Raw genomic sequence first — 5,453 nt, 5'->3', positions numbered from 1 at the left:
ATATGAGAGCTTTCTAATAGTGTATATGAGAGCGTTCTAATAGTGTATATGAGAGCATTCTAGTAGTGTATATGAGAGCTTTCTAATAGTGTATATGAGAGCGTTCTAATAGTGTATATGAGAGCGTTCTAATAGTGTATATGAGAGCTTTTTAATAGTGTGTATGAAAGGTAAAGCTTTTCACCAGTTTATATGAACAGTTCTCACTACTTTGTATGAGAGCTTTTGAGTAGATTATATAAGAGGTCAATGTTTTCACTAGTTTATGTGAGAGCTTTTTAGTAGTTTTTTTGTGAGGTTTTCAGTATATTATATGGAAGAGTGTAATTTAATATATGTATATGCAAGTTAATTCTGATTTATGTCCCTGGGGGCACCTCATAGATGTTGGTTTCTTTTTTAATCTTATAAAACTCTATATAAAAATAGAGGGGAAAAAAAAAAATGTGTTTATTTCTTGATAGGACTCTTGGATAGGGTTCCCTGCTGTATATTAATCTATGAACAGTGCTGCATTATTATCTGATGCTGTTGGACCACTGAACACATGATTCACCACCAGAAGTGAAAGCTATAGTAAACTGAGAACTGGTGCTTTGCTTTAGGCTGCAGGATCCACCAAAACTCAGAATCATCATTTAAGGCACTAATAGATTAAAGCCATAAATGCAACCTCAGCATGAGGCTGCTATGCATTAAAGTGAAACATCTCTGGATGCAGGAGAATGCAAACAGCAGGTGTTCACCTCTGAATCTACTCACTCAGAGCGCTTCATGCTCCATCACAGCCCCTGCAGCCAGGAGTCCTGCTCCTCAATCTTCAGCTTCACAGCGAGCCGCTCCGGAACAGGAACCCCGCACTAAACGCTCACTCCTGAACCATGCGTGGAAAAATAAAAATAAAAACTCCACTATCTTCACGTAAATTTCACCGGAGGATCCAAGCAGCCCGACCCGTTTCCTTTGCGGGTCTCTTTCTCCTTGGGAAATGTGGTGCCTTCAGGCGCAGCTCGTAAACTTTAAACTTATGGCCAAATGAATGACATTTCTTCTTGGTCATAGTGGGAGAACAATTTCAGTTATTTTTAATTAGAGCTCATTGAAGAGTTTAAATCAGGAAAATATAAACCTGTTACACACAAAAAAAAAAATAGAAAGAAACAAACAAAACAAAAAACACATTTTTGTATTGAAATGTTTATTAAAAACTCTACAATTGACATTACATTTAAGGTATTCATAATACCTACAGTTTAATATGTAGGTTTTGTAATTTTGTTATTAAAGGAAAACAAAACACACAAAAACAGAAATGTAAACATGCACCTCGGTAAGTGAATGCAACACTGCCGTAGCACAAGGCTCTAACCCTTCTCCTGATTGGCCCTAAAGACAAAAAAGCAGCCACTCAGCCCCCTCTGGACCCCCACCTCCCACCACATACACTCAGATCATGAGAGTCAGTCCACAGACTGCTGCACAGCTTCTATGGTCACTCCCTTTCAGTGATAAATGTGTGAAAATATAGTTTATATTTTATCATCTCTGCACAAAAATAACTAAGCAAACCCAAAAGTGAAATGTGATAAGTAAGAAAGGTTATGCAGAGTGGTGGAATTGTAAAGGTTCAATATCGCTGGTTAAACTGGTCACTATAATAAAGGAGACTGGATCTATTTACTTATATATGAAACATATCCTTACTATAAGGTGATATAAAAAAAATGTCATTACTATTAAATATCAGAAAATACCTGAAAGAAAATGAAGATACAAGATGTGTCTCTACAATAAAAATGCTGATATGGCACTAATTCAGAAAATGCCAATTTTCACAATTGCAGTATTTTAGTTAAATAAGAAATGCAACTAAGATAGAACATGAATATGTTTGCTCAGTCAATAATTCTTAAAAAAGGTGGATGTAAACCCTTACATGAGATATATTTCAATCATGGCTCTAAAGATCATCGCCCTCATCACTGCGACTTGAAAAATAGCCTCCTTATGAATCCAAATATGCCACAACATCATTATCCAGCTACTTCCAGTCTTCTTCGTCTTCTTACAAGGCAGTAAGGTCTAGTAACAGATCGCATGACTCAAGTGATTCAAAAAAAGGCTTCCGTTGCAGTTTTGCAAAATATAATAATGCAACTGAAAAACCACTCTACTGAAGCGTAAAAACTTTTTTATCCAAAAATTCAGCTATTTTGAAACTAAAGAATCTTCATTCAGAAAATGTATTTTGGTAATTACAATTTGTGCAATTTGATGGTTTTTGGAAATGCAACTTGTGACATCTATCAGTTTGCAAAGGATTTTAAAGCTAGAGAGACAAACCTTTTCTGAGGCAGCTATTCTACAGATATAACAACGAAAAGGCTGTGACAACTAATCCAAGAGGTAGCAGGAGAACCCTGGAAGACATATAAACCATTGCAGGCCTCAGTTTAGGTCACTGTGTTTTGATTCTGGTTCCATTGTCTAGTGACCCTAAGATTTTTCCTCTCATAACTGTCTGGATCATTGCTCTCATCTGCTCACTCTGCCATTGCTGGAAAAATTAAACCAATCTGCTGCACCTGCCCCTCTTCCTTTATAGAGAATGTTTTTTTTTTCTGACATTTGATGCCAGATTATAGAAAGCCTTGTCTGTCGTAAAGGTACAGCGTTCCCTATCTGCCTGATTCAGTTTTATCAAATCTCATGTCTAGCTCTTTTACTGTCCCACATTGAGCCTTGCCTAAAAAAGGACTTTCTCTCTGCTTTTTTGTCTTTCCCTATGCCCCCCTGCAAACGTTTGCAATGGAAATTTTAAATTGCTCTCTGTGTTCAACTGTATTTCTAAGTCCCCAATCAGTGTCTTTATACACACTTCATAATTGAAAACTAAGAAATTAGCAGAAATTGTATCATTGGAAGGGTTTGAAAGTATGAATCAGAGCAGAACAAAACAAATACATGTCTTGATCATCTCCAATACCTTACAGAAAAATATTTTGTGACAAGACAAAGGTAGAGTGTATAGGAAGGTCTGCATCTGATTACATGCATCTTAAATTATTAATATCATCATTTCAGCAAATTAACATCACAGTCCAACATGGTGTAATGCTGCTTTACTGCTTGAGGACCTCAGTAACTTCCCACAATAGATCATGAGGATGATCATCCAACCAGCAGATGATAACCTTAATATGGGCAATAATACAGAAAAAAAACAGCAAGTTTACCTCTGATTAAAAAAAGGTTTTTCATTGGCCTGTTTTTTCAATGTACAACTCCTATCAGATTGATGTCCATGCAAATATTATGCTAGTGATTATCATGGTTTAGGGGTTTTAAAGCATAAAAAATGTGCCTCAGACAACATTGTCAAGGGTTGCAGTATTGAAGAACCAATAGTGTCACAGCCTAATTAGGTTATGAACTGGCAACCCCTGCAAAGGTTTCATAAGCCTTTATAATGGGGTCTCAGTCTGAGTCAGAAGGATACACAACCATGGGAAGACTGCTGACTGGACGGATATCCAGAATATAGTCATTAAAACCCTCAAAAAGGAGGATGAGCCACAAAGGTTGGTGCTAAAGAAGGTAGTTGTTTAACAGAGTGCTGAATCGAAAAATATTCATATAAAATTGAATGGAAGGGAAAAGTGTGGTAGGAAACGAGTATTCAGCAACATTGATAACATAAACTGCCATAGAAAACCAATTTCAAGAATTTGGGGGAACTTAACGAGGCATGACCAAGCTTGAACGGTTTAGTTGAACGTTTCTTGGAATGGCCATGTTTACTGCACTGAGCTGTACAGCATACGGACTATAGAATCTATCTAATACCCAGTTCTTCATTCATTTTACATAATAGTCACATTTCAGAGACACTGCACTATGGGTTTTATTTAGGGCTCAAACAATTAATTGGATTAATTTTGATTAATCGATTATTGAAACAATCGTCAACTAATCTAGTAATCGATAATCGTTAACTGAAGTATAGAGAGTGTAAATTATGCCTTTAGCTGACAGAGTGACCCCCTTAGAGCAGTAATTATACCAAAATATATATAAATATTTTGCATTTAAGATAAAAATAATTTTTCATCTGTCAATATGCTCTATCCAGAACTCCTCAAGTGGAAACGCTTTAGTTTCACCTGGTTTGATTTTGTAAACAGATTTTCTTTAAGGAACCTTTGTCTATCCGATTATTAATCTATTAACTGAAAAAATAAATACAGCTTAATCGATTTACCAGATAATCATTAGTTTCAGCCCTAGTTTCATTGTCTATAATCCATAATTACCAAAATGTCCCTTTTTTATTTTTTAAATTACTGCAAAAAGTATTTTAACCTTTTCACAAGATTCAGTTTTTCTGTCATGGAAGAGTTCAGTCTAATTCAGACAGCGAGATAAATATGAATATGACATTTTACACAGTGTTTGTACGCATTTGGCCTCAAATGTTGCACATGAGAAAATCCTTATGAATAGAAAATATGTCCATTAATCGTACATTATTTTATTTATAGTGCATCTTATATAGGCTATAAAAATGGATACAAGCAAAAAACAAACAGCTATGATAAGTCTTCACGTTTATGATAGCAAATGATTAAATGCTGACTTTCAATTAGAGTTCATGGGCCTTTCTTTCAGTTGTATACAGTTTTTTCAGAGGTTTAATTGTGTCCATGTATCCTGGTTTTGAATATATATCAAAGATATTCTTTATTTTCTGCCAGAACTTGATGTGCAGGTCAGGGTTTGCACACGCTTTTGTACTATAAGCAAACTACCGAGTGTTATCATTTCACTCAGCAGTGCCTCTGGCTTACAACCGGGGAGTGCCTTGTTGTGGCTGGAGGATACAGTTGCTGGGAAACAATAAACCTCGCCTCCCACAGTCCAGGGGCAACCCCCTGAAGAAACTGATATCAGCAGAGGACTGCAAGTGTTTACCTCCATCCATGGAAACAGACCTACGCTGGTGTCTCTTCACATGGGATTCAGATTCTGTGAAACAGGATGCCAGGCCTTTTGTTAACCTGCTTGCTCAATTTTCAAAGCACAACCAACTTTAAAGATTCCTGATACAAAAGAAGAGAAACAGATGAAAGCTTTGAAGATTTCCCCAAAATAAATCTTCTTCCTGTTTTCAAGTTCACAGGTAGTTTCACTCTTCTGTTCTGTTTAATGTCATGAGTTGAACATCATTTTTCTTCTGGAAACACAATTCATCACCCACTTCCACTCACTTCAGTGCCTCCTGTTAAACAGGAGGCCAGCAGGACTGTGGACCAGTTGGCGATAATCTGCTCCTCTAATCTTCAGATTCCAGTTGCCTTGGATGCTGATCCTTTAATGGTTGAAGGCAGTAAAGCATATGGCCTGACTACAATTCAGGCAAAGCAGGTTTGAAGACTTAGGATGATTAACACTTT

The 5,453-nt window shown here is 36.5% G+C and overlaps 1 protein-coding gene across 2 annotated transcripts in view; it reads right to left on the bottom strand.

Annotated features, from left to right (window-relative positions):
- The window catches only part of LOC107095841, a 106,748-nt gene extending 105,826 nt beyond the window's left edge, over positions 1 to 922 (bottom strand). The window contains exon 1 of one of the 2 annotated variants that reach the window (XM_015392196.1): positions 747 to 922. The gene's annotated coding sequence lies outside the window, so the exon portion shown is untranslated. The remainder of the gene's footprint in view (positions 1 to 746) is intronic. The other variant, XM_015392197.1, reaches the window with a different exon arrangement.
- Between the last annotated feature and the right edge of the window lie 4,531 nt (positions 923 to 5,453).

This window comes from Cyprinodon variegatus, unplaced genomic scaffold (assembly GCF_000732505.1).
Source record: "Cyprinodon variegatus isolate N-32 unplaced genomic scaffold, C_variegatus-1.0 Scaffold578, whole genome shotgun sequence".
NCBI lineage: Eukaryota > Metazoa > Chordata > Actinopteri > Cyprinodontiformes > Cyprinodontidae > Cyprinodon > Cyprinodon variegatus.
This window is presented reverse-complemented; position numbering and strand designations above follow the sequence as displayed.